We start from the raw sequence: 12,393 nt of genomic DNA, 5'->3' as shown, positions 1-12,393 counted from the left end.
GTCTACTTCCCTACTTTCCATAGACATGCCCATCTTTCCCTTGTCCTCAAAAAAACCCCTCATTTGAGCCATCAATCCCTGTTGTCATCCCATTGCTCTCGTGCCTTTTATGGCTAAACTCTTTTCATAAAGAGCATGATAGTGTTACTTGGGGGATGCATGGTAAATAGTTTCTCAGAGAAAGATTAGAGGATTGAAATGAACTGCAGCTCAATAGGAGGCACCAGTTTGATTTGGCATCCAGAAACCCTAATGCAAGTTTGGGTGGCATTGAGAGGAACATACCTTCTAGGAAAGAGTCTTGTTGCAGCTTTTAGAGTTATAGCGCTGGAGTATTGGTTCAGTTCTGAGGTGGAATGAAGACCAGAACATAGTAGATAGAACACTGCACCTGGAGTCATGAAGAGTTGCATTCAAATCCTGCCTCAGACACTTCATATCTTTGTGATCCAGATCAAATCCCTTAACTTCTGGAAGCCTCAGTTTTCTCACTTATGTAATGGTGATAATAATAACACCTACCTCCTAGGATTGTTGCAGAGATCAGTTGAAATAACATATTTAAAGTGTTTTGCAAAACTTAAGTGCTATGTAAATGCTTTTATTGTTATTATCTTTGGTATCTCATATTAGAAAGGACATTGATAAACTTAAAATATCTATAAGGGGGTGTCAGGAGAGTGAAGGGTCTTGAGTTCATGTTTTATGAGACAATAGATGAAGCTGAATATGTTTCATCTGGAAAAGAGTAGACTAGGGTGGGAGCATGATCGCTGTCTTCAAGTATTTGAAAGGTTGTCATGTGGTAGAGATTTATTCTGTTTGGCCCTGAGGAGCAATACCGTGAACAATGGGTAGAAATAAGTTTAGGTTGCTTGTAAGGGAAAACAAACAAAAAGAAACCTTTCTTGGGAGAGCTATCCAAAAGTGAAGTAGGCTGCCTTAGGGGGTAGTGATTTACTGCTCATTGGATGCATTTGAGCAAAGACTGGATGAGACTATGTGTTGATTCTGTTGGAAGTGATGATTCCCTTTTGGATATTGGTTGAACTAGACAGAGGGTCTTGGGGTTTCTTTTAACTCTAAAATTCTGTGATAATGTTTGTAATCAGAAAGGATACTTTTTAAAAATAAAAAATACATCTATGATAAAGAAATGTTTTCCTTCATAAATTGTACTCTAAACTGTAATTTTCTGTGGGGAAATAGGGACCACTCATTCTCATTCAGTTGTATTTTCAATCACCATCACTCCAGCCTTAACTTATTCAATAACTGACTCTGATTTGCTTGATACTGATTGATTGCTCTCCTACTTACTACTTCTGTGACTTGGGCAAATCATTTAACTTCTCTGAGTTCCAATTTTCCTCATGTATAAAATGAAAGCCCTTCAAAGTCCCCTGAAGCTCTAAATCTATGATCTTAAGATCATCTTCCATCTTTTGATGCTTACTGAAACCACACTTTCTCCTGAAAACATTTATCTTTGGCTCCCTCTCTTAGGTGGATCTTCTCACACACAAAGGGTCAAGAGGAAGAAGCAACATGTTTTGCTACCAGTCTGCCAGTGATAGGGGACCCATGAATCCTGGAGAAACTACAGCTATAATCTTCTCCATTGTCACTGAGTTACCTAGGAAAGACTCATCTGGAGGATGCATAATGTTCATTGTCACTCTGGAATGCTCAGACTGCTAATGTTCAATGTCTCCCTTAGTCATTTGGCCAGCCATCTCAAAGGATCTTAGGTGACTTCAAGTGGGACAATTACCCAAATGCCATAATACAGTGATGGCCACAAGTGGAATTATCTGATTCATCTGGAAAGGAAATTACAGAACAATGTGCCCGGATCAGCTTGCCTGTCAGACTCAGTTGTCTGGTCTCCTCTGATTGAGGGAGTCTGGGGCAAGAATGAATCATTGGTTTCTTAACAATGGCTAGAGAGATCGCCATGGAGGGGGAACAAATAAGACAGAAAAGAGAGGTCTAAATTTAAGACAAACTTCAGCTATTTCACTGTTTTGCTTAGGTCTGGCTGGCCAGGAATGGAAGTTACTTAAGTTGTTGCTGCTTCATTCCACATACCTACCATTTCAGCGAATTCCCTAGGTAAGAGAAAAGAAAAAAAAAAAAAAACAGCGAACCAACCAAGAAACACACCAAATAAAAGCACTGGACAGGGTGTGGGAATATTATTTTTCTCTCCCAAATTCTAAGTTTTCAGGTGATCTGTAATTCAGTCCTATCCAAATAGCTTTACAACTATTACCATTTTAAAACACCCAGGGAAGCAGGACTAGCTAATTTTATGACTCTCTGGATAATAGACTTGATGAAAACTTATGTCTTAGTTTTGCCATCTGTAAGATGGGAATAATTATATCCTTGCTATCTACCATAAAGGGCTATTTAGATCATTAAATAAGAGTATAAAGATACTTTGGAAAGAATGAAGAGTTAAACATATAAAGCTTTAAAAAGACAATTGGGAAGAAGGTAGTTGGAAATGAACAAAACATTTCCTGGACCTGAGCAGCAATGATTGAAAATGTAAATTAGGAACAAAACTCAAATAATTTGGCTTTAATACCTTGGGATACTTTGGAATAGAGCTGAAACCAGCAGAACGTAACTGAGCCTGAGTCTAGATGCTGACATCCCAGTGGGATGTGATTCCTCCTTAGGGGTAGGGCTCTTCATGCCTCCATCCCCACTGTCTGGTTCACTGGAACCCTCTACCAAGTTCCTGTGGTTATCATATCCTTTTCTAATGTGGTCTTCCAATAAAGGTGGGGCTTACCCCCTTTCTGCACAAGCCACTTGACCTAGGGACTTTTTCCACATAGGACACCCAGCATCAGTGAGTGAGTGGTCTGCATCATTGATGGTTGCACTGGCTTCCTCTGTTATAAACTCTCTCTCCCCAGTAGTAAACTCAGCACTGGCCTCTGCTCTAGGCACTATACTTCTCTGTCCTCCCTTTCTACTGTCCCCTGTGAAATATTCCTCTGTTATGATACAGTGGAAAGATATCTGACTTTAGAGTCAGAAGACCTTAGTTTGAAATCTTGTTCTCCCACTTACTACTTCTGTGACTTGGGCAAATCATTTAACTTTTCTGGATTCCAGTTTTCCTCATGTATAAAATGAAAGCCCTTCAAAGTTCCCTGAAGCTCTAAATCTATGATCTGATGATCGTCTTCCATCTTTTGATGCTTACTGAAACCTGACCTTCTCCTAAAAACATTTATCTTTTGGCACCCTCTCTTAAGTTGATCTCACATACAAAGGGTTAGGAGAAAGAAGGAACATATGTCTTGCTCCCAGACTATCTTCCATCACTACTTAGTAATCAATCAACAAGCACTTATTAAGTAGTTACTACATGCCAGAGACTATGCTAGGCCCTGAGAGTAAAAGTACAAAGAGTATAACAATTCCTACTTCTAAGGAGCTTATATTTCTTATAAGGGAGACAGGAAAGGCAAATATAACCTTATATAACATATATACTGATTAAAAATAAGAATAATTATTACAAACATATAGAAAGCAACTAAACATAAGGCAATTTGAAAGGAAGGTCAAGGTAGGATCAGGAAAGACCATGCAGAAGATGTTTCTTGATCTACAACGTGAAGATACGGATGTGTACTGTGGAGCAGAGTTAAGAAGGGAATGTTTCCACAAATGGGCAGAGACATGAGAGACGGAGGGTTCATGAGTGAGGAAGAGAGATATAAGTCTGGTTGGATCACAAAGTATGGGAAGGTAAGTAATATCCAGTAAATACAATAAGGTAAATTGGGGCAAAGTGGTGAAAGGCTTTGAAAAATAAACGTAGGAGTTTATAGTTTATTCTAAAGGAAATAGGAAGCCACTGTAGTTGATGGACTGGAGAAGTCACATGGTCACCACACACCATACCACCATCATCATGCCCCCATCCTTTCCATTAGCCACTCAGATGTTATTGGTCCTCTTCAAAAAGGAAGAATAAACAACAGCAGCCACTCAGGGGAAGAGTTACAAGGTGCTCTTCAACCAGTGCTCTCTGCCTTCCCAGGTGAAGGATTTGACCCAGATCTTGCCCAACTTTCATTATAAGACCTCCTGCCTCCCACCTCAGACTGTGAGTTTCTCTCCCCACTCATCACCTACTTTTACTCCTCTGGTTTCTTCTGTTTCTCTGCTCATCCCTGCAATAATTAATCAAAACTATTTCTGGCAACCATTCTCATGTACTCTCATCTGCATCCCCTTCAATCTGACCTGTCCATGTCCCATTTCAATCCTCCCTATGTCTTCCATTATGCCCTCTGAATTTCCTGTTCCTTAGCAAACATTCTCCTCCACCTCTTTATACTGAAGTCCATTTTCAAGCTGTCTGTCTTTTTAGCCCTCACAGAGACTTGGATCCCCTGAAGATACTGCATCCCAGGCTATCCTCTCGCTCAATGGCTGTACCTTCTCTCATCTCCTCCTTCCTCCTCACTCTGATCCTGCTCAAAGAATCAGAATATCCCTTGCTTCCTACTGCCACTTTCAGATTACCCCTTTACCTCCCTCACTCAGTGACCTTTCCTCTTTTGAAGGTCACACAAATACATTTTTCCATCCAATCAAAACTTTGGCAGTTGAAGTATACTGACTTCCCCCAACCCCCTCAGGACTCAGCTCACCATTTTTTCTTTCTCTCTCAATTCCTTCACTTATACTAGGGGATTTTATTATTCATGTGGATGGTCCCTCAAATTCCCTAGCATTTCATTTCCTCTCATTATCCTCTTTAAGCCTCTTGACTCCAATTTGGCCATATATAAGGAAGGTCACCCACTACCATTACCCACAGGTGTTATACTTCCCCAATTAGGACCTCCAACATTCCCTTAGCTGATTATAATTTGTACCATTCTACCTTTCTCTATGCTTCATTCATCCTACAACTGTTCTTCAACTATATCAAAGCCTGTGCATTCTTTCTGTCCCTCAGTACTTTCTCTTGCTCTGACTTCAGACTCCTCCTTCTCCAACCTCAACACAATAGTTTGCTATTTCAACTCTAAACTGTCCTCTGCTCTTGATCCCTTGCCTGCTTCTTCTATTGCCATTCTTCTCTTGCCAAACCTCAACCCTGGATTACAACTGCCATCTGCCTCTTCCACTCCTATTCACAAACAGCTGAATGAAGCTGGAGGAAATTCTACAACCACAGTGATTTGGTACATTACAAATTTATGTTATCCAACCTCAACTGGGCAAAGCTGTACTTTTGTTCTCTCCTAATTGATTTTCTCTATCATTCCCCTCAGAAGCTGTTTCAAAACTTTTTTCCCCTCCTGAGTCCTATATCTTCTTCTTTCCCCTCCATAAGCCAAGGACATTGCCTCTTATTTTACAGAAAAACATTGAAGGCATTTGATGTGATCTCCCTCTTCTTCTATTAATCTCAAAAGCCCTTGAAATCACCTTCCATGCTCTCTTCCTTTGTTCTAGTCTCTGACAGAGAAGATCCTTCTCCTTGCCAAGCCAACGCTTCTACATGTTCACTTGAGCCCATCCCCTCTTGTTGTCTCCAGCAGTTTTCACGCTCAATCAGGCCTTCTCTCTCTTGAATCTCCAACTTCTCCCTATCAATTGATTCCTTCTCTACTTCCTTCAAACATGTTTAAGTTTCCCTTCTCTTAAAAAAAAGCTTTACTAGACCCCACCATCCCTAAATATATCACCCTATATCACCTACAAATTTAGGTATAACTTCAACTGTGCCCTCACTGCTGCTAGCCAATCCTGCTATATTTCCCTTATCAACTTACTATCCCACTCTCCATAGCAACTCTTCCAAACTTTTTCATCCCTCCTCAAACCTACAGAGCTCTTTCTCCCCCCACTCTCTCAGCTGAGAATCTCACTTCATATCATACAGAAAAAATTGAGGCCATTTGCTATGAACTTCCTCTCCTCCCCTCTTCCTCATCTATCATTCTGGTGCCTTCTGCTACTCTCTCCTTCATCACTGTCTCACATGATGAAATGGCCTTACTGCTTACCAAGGCTAACACTTCTACTTATTCAAGTGATCCCATTCCATCTTGTTTCCTCCAACATATTGCCCATTCTCTCATCACCGATCTTTCACTTTTTTCAGTCTCTCCCTCTCTACTGCCTCATTTCCTACTATCTACACACATGTCTATATTTCCTATCCTGAAAAAGTCATCACTTGACCCTTCCCTCCCCACTATCATCCTACATATCTTCTTCCCTTCCTAGCTAAACTCCTTGAAAAAGTTGTCTACAATAGGTGCCTTTGCCTTCCTTCCTCTCTTTATCTACTTAACTCCTTACAATCTGACTTCTGATCTTATCATTCTACCATCTGCTCTCTACAAAGTTATTGATGGCTCTTAGTTGCCAATCCAATGGCCTTTTCTAAATCTTCGTTCTCCTTGACCTCTCTGAAGCCTTTGATACTGGTGACTCCTCTCTCCTCTTTCATAGTCTCTCTAGGTTTTCAGGATGCCGCTCTCTCCTGGTTCTCCTCCTATGTATCTAATTGTTCCTTATTTGTCTCCATTGCTGGATCCTCCTCCAGACCACGTACCCTCTAACCATAGAGATCCTTCAGGGTCCAATCCAGAGCTTTCTTCTCCCTCTATACTACTTCAGTTGGTGATCTCATTAGCTCCAATGGATTTAATTGTTATTTCTGTGGAGATGATTCTCAAATCTGCCTTTCCTGTCCCAATTTCTCCACTGACCTCCAATCTTGCATCTCCAACTACCTTTCAGATTTAGAACTGTATATCCAGTAAACATCTTAAACTAAATATGTCCAAAACAGAACTCATTATATTTTCCCTAAACCTTCCGCATCTCCTACCTTCCTTATGACTGTAGAGAGCAACAGCATCTTCCCAGTCCCTCAGGCTTGCAACCTAGGAGTCATCTTGTATTCCTCACTATCTCTCACCCCACACATTCAAACTGTTGCTTAGGCCTGATGATTTCCCCTTTGCAACATCTCTCAAAGATATACCCCTTTTCTTCTATGACATTGCTACTATGCTAGTACAGGCCTTTATCACCTCATGCTTTGATTATTACAATAGGCTGCTGGTGGGTCTGTCAGCCCCAAGTCTCCCCCACTCCAATACCTTCTCTACTAAGCCACTAAAGTGACTTTATTTCCTAAAACATAGGTCTGATCATGCCACCTCTCTACTCAATAAATTCCAGTGGCTTCCCATTGCCTCCGGAAGCAAATACAAAAAGTCGTTTGCCATTCAAAGCCCTTCATAACCTAGTTCCTTCTTACCTTTCCAGCCTCTTTATATCATACTCTCCAAAACATACTTTTCAATCCAGTGACACTTGGCCTCATGAATATGTCTTCAACAAGACACTTCATCTCTTGCCTCTGAGAATTTTCTCCACCTGAAACACTCTCCTTCCTCCACTCTGCCTATTGGCTTCTCTGGCTTGCTTTAAGTCTCATCCCAAATCTTACATTTTGCAGGAATCCTTCCTCAACCCTTCTTAATTCTAGTGTCTTCCACCTGTTAATTGTTTCCTATTTATTCCTATTCCTACATAGCTTGCATGGTTTTTTGCATCTTTTTTGTATCCCCAGCACTTAGCACAGAGCCTGGCACATAGTAGGTGCTAAATAAATGTTTACTAATTAATTAATTGATTAACCAACCTCCTTGAAAAAATACCCATCTATACTCACTACCTTCACTTCCTCTTCTTTTACTCACTTCTTTACCCTTTGTAATATGGCTATCAGATAGCCGATAATAAATCCCCTTAACAAAAGGATTTGTTCTGTGGAGTTTGGATTCAGTCAAAAGGCCACACTTGATGACCTAGAGAGCCATATGTGGCCTTCAGGCCATGATTGCCCCACCTGTGGATCTAATTTCTCAAGTGAAACTTCCTCCTGAAAAATGATCAGTGATCTCCTAATCGTCAAATGTGATGCTCTTTTCTTAGCCATAATCCTTGATATTTTTGCTGCATTTGATGTTCTATGTGGCACAGTGACTCCATCTTATTTGACTCCCTCTGACCCCTGATGTCATTATGGCTCTTGGAGGATGCTACCACTTATCTTTTTGACTGTTCCTTCTCAGTATCTTTTGTTAGTTCATTATCCACATCATGCTCAATAACTTTGGGTGTTCCCTAAGGTTCTGTCCTTGACTCTCTTCTCTTCTTCCTCCATGCTCTCTCTTTAAAACTACATAGCTCCCATGAGTTTAATTATCATCTCTATGCTGATGACTTCCTGATTTGCATATCCAGCCCCAGTTTCCCCCATGAACTTCAGCCCCCTTTCACCAATTGCATATTAGATATTTCAAAATGGATGTTCCAAAGACATCTTAGACTCAACATGTCTAAAACAGAACTCATTTGTCTTTATCCAGAAATCCTTCCCTCTCCCAACCTTCTCTATTTCCACCATTCTTAGTGTCTCATGTTCCTAACCTTGGCATTATTCTTGACACCTCACTTCCTTTTGTCTCACATATCCCATTAGTTGCCAAATCTCACCATTTCTATCTCCACTACATCTTTCAACATCCGACCCTTTCTCTTCATTAATGTAGCTACCACCTTCCTTTAGAACCTCATCACCTTTTGCCTAGATTACTGCAACAGCCTCCTAATTAGTCCCCCTTCCTCAAGTATCATACCTCCAGTCCAATCTACATACTGCTGACAAAGTAAGTGCACTTAATTTTTCTTAAGTTCTGATGGCACCATGGAGTTCCCCTATTCAACTACCTCCATTGACTTCCTTTTGTAAAATTAAATATAAACTCCTCTGTTTGGTTTTTTTTCCAATCTCACTGGATAATACTTCCTTCCTGGAACTAGATGATTTCACCAAACTGGCTTTTTGTTTTTTCTGTTCCTCACATATGACATTCCATCTCATGCTTGCAATGCATGCAGTCTGTCTCATATAATCCTTCTTTTCCTTTTAAGATTCAGTTCAAACACTGTCATCTACATGAAGCCTGTTCCTGCACCTCCAATTACTAGTACCTGCCTTCCACCTTCATGTAGGTGTATATATGTATGTATATATGCACATATGTATATATGCACATATTATATATATGTGTGTATGTATATAGAATAGTCTATAATTTTGAATACATATATATGTATCAATAATATATCCCATGCTCTGTATTCCCCATCCTCTCCCCATAAAAACAAACCAGAGCAAAAACAAAATAGGTATCAATAATTGACTAATCAAGAGTATTCACTAACATATGAATGAATATATGTCTATACTGGTGTCTGTTATGTATATATTCATTCATATATATTTGTATTTATCTATCAAGGTAGAGTGATATACATACACCTACACAAAGGGGGAGTATGTATTATTTATTAACATCATATTTATGCTGTATTTTAAAAATATTTACTCATCCTACCCATTGACAAGTAATATTACATAATGGTTATTGGTAAAGTAATGTAAGGTAAATAGTAGCATTGCATTCTTTGGGGGTGAGGGTAAGGAATAAGCATTTAAGTGCCTACTATGTACAAAGCACTGTGCTGAGTACTTTACAAGTAGTATTTCATTTGATCTTTACAACAATTCTGTGATATAGGTTCAATTATTGTACCTGTTTTATAGTTGAGGAAACTAAGGCAGATAGAGGTTAAGTGGCTTGTCCAGGGTCACATAGCTAGTAAATATCTGAGACTGGATTTGAACTCTTTTCTTCTGATTCCAAGTGTTTTATCCACTCTACCACCTAGCTGCTTCTTCCTTCTTTATACTTGTATCTCCACCAGTGCCTGGCACATTATAGGCTCTTAATGGAAACTTGTTAATTACTCAATTAATTGATAACTATTGTTGCTTATATTGTAGTTCTTTTCTCCTGAGGGGGCAGAATAGGGAGGACTTACCATAGGATGTATAATGTAAAATAAACAATACAGCATCTGTCTGCTCTTCTTGCTTCTCGACTAGACACAGTCAAACAAATGCTGGGTGAAATATCAAATTCTACCACAAAGGGGAACTAGAGCATTATCCTTTAAACAGACATGCAGAAGAATGATTTTTTTTTTTGCTTCCTTTTTTTGCTTTCTGGGAGTTTTGAAACCATGAAGCTAGAATAGAAAAATGTAAGAAATGATTTCCATTGCCAATAAAGGGCTCCAGTTGGTGGTCTGTCCAACTGGTATACTTTTTTCCTTAAAAATGGATTTTTAAGGAAGATGAAAATTTCATTTAAATTTCCTGTATGAACATGTGTTTCATTGGGTTAACACCAGAAAAAAAATAAGGTACCTCACATTTTAACAGAACACTTCAATTTGGGCTGTTTATTTTTCCCCTCTGGGATGCGAGAAGATTGTCTCTTTATATTTATAGATAGCATTATAGGTAATTTGGGGCAATGAAAGAACTCTGAACTTATAAAAGTCACCGGACCAGAATTATTGCATTCAATAGACTGTAAGGGCAGGAACTATATCCTCAGTGCCTGGCACAGGGTAGGTGCTTAATAAATGTTTATTGATGGACTGATTAACTGAGTTTAAATCTTGCCTCTGCCCCAAAATCTGTGGGTGACTGTGGACAAGTTATTTAACTTCTCAAGGCCTCAGTCTTCTCATTAGTAAAATGAGAGAATTGGATTAGATGATATCAAAGGCATTATCTAGCCCTGGATTGATGATCCTATGATCTGTGACCATATGGTTTTATAAACAGCTATGACTTCAAGCAGAGGACAGAAAATAAGAAAACATGTCTATTTAATAAATATGGATGCTATTGTCAGAAAGGAAGAGAACATATTAATTCAGGTATGCCTGGAGGAAAAGTATTAATTTATGTGGGAGCTGTATATAGATACAATTAAGGCAGAGGTAAACTAAAAGCACAATTTCTTCAAACTCATCCTATTTTTTCTCTGCATTATTAGTTGTTTTTGTAAGTAATAGAGAAGAAGAATTCTTGCTTACTATTACGAATTTTAGACTGGAATGGAAGTCAGGGTTTTTTGGACACATTTCTATGTATTATACATGCAAACTGACAGAATTAAAAATCTCTCTTCTGTGTAGAAAATTAAGGAAGCTAAAATCATTTAAGAGCTATTCCTTAAAAATACAAAGTTTCAGAATTATCATTCCTCTGTGGTTAATCCTTCTCTGTCATGTAGCATAGAAAATGACTTGATTCAAATGATAAGAAATTCACCCTCGCTGCTCTATTTGTGCCCTTATTTTATAGCATAGAAGAATGGCAGCTATGGTAAATAATCTCCCTCATCCTGATTTCCTGAATTTATTGTATCAACAACCACTCTGTGTGAATTAGAATGCTCAGTGTAGCATCCTGGAAAGAATATGGACTCAGAGTCAGGAGATATGGGTTTGAGACCCAGATGAAAAAAACTATCCCTGACATCATGAGTGAGTCACAGTTTTTCTGATCCTCAGCTTATCTGTCTATAAAATGAGGATAATAGTAATTCCACTCCTAAGTTCACAGCTTTATTGTAAGGAAGGCATTTTGTAAACCTTGATTCACTATTTAAATCTGAGTTATTTTATTATCTTATCTCATGTAGGAGAAACATCTTTAGATTTGCTTGTACCAATCTAGATAGTCTTACAGTGGGAGCCATTCCTACAAAAGTGCGAGGCTTGAGGGGAATTATATTGTGTACTTTCTACCATTTTTATAGCCACAAAACCCAGTTAAAGAACAAAGCAAATGCAGCCTTTGGGAACAGCACAATGACCACAAAAAGACTAAGAGTATCTGGGGGACATGGATGAAAAAAAGGTGTAATCACCAGGCAGTCTCTACTGGTTGGATGGCAATCAGCATTTAGTGTTTTTAATTTTGCACTTATTGGCTTCTAACCCATTCTTGCTTTTGCAGAACTGATGTCTTTGTGGAGCCAGATGTTTTCAAAGAGTTTTTTTTCTCATTGCACTTTTTATGTGGGTTTCTTTGGTATCTCTCTCACTTGTATTATGCTCACATGTGTACAAATGTCTTATGTCTTCCATAGAATATAAGCTCCTTGAGGTCAGGGACTGTACATTTAGCATAGGCCCATGACAATAGTAGGTACAATAAATGTCTGTTGAATTGAATTGAATAGGATTTAATTTATAAGGAGTGGAAGTTGCAGAGGAAAATTTAGACTTGATGTTGGGGAAAACTTCCTAATAGTCAAAGCTGTCCACATGTAGAGCTACTTTGAGAGGTGGTAGGTTCCTCCTCTTTGGAGGTCTTCAGACTAAGGCTGGAGGACCAATTTTGAGGTATGTTATAACAGGAGTTCCTTTCAGGTATAAGTTGGACTAGATCAG

This window comes from Vombatus ursinus, unplaced genomic scaffold, assembly GCF_900497805.2.
Source record: "Vombatus ursinus unplaced genomic scaffold, bare-nosed wombat genome assembly UNPS02014812.1, whole genome shotgun sequence".
Classification (NCBI taxonomy): domain Eukaryota; kingdom Metazoa; phylum Chordata; class Mammalia; order Diprotodontia; family Vombatidae; genus Vombatus; species Vombatus ursinus.
The sequence above is the reverse complement of the archived record's forward strand: the minus strand, read 5'-3'. Positions refer to the sequence as shown.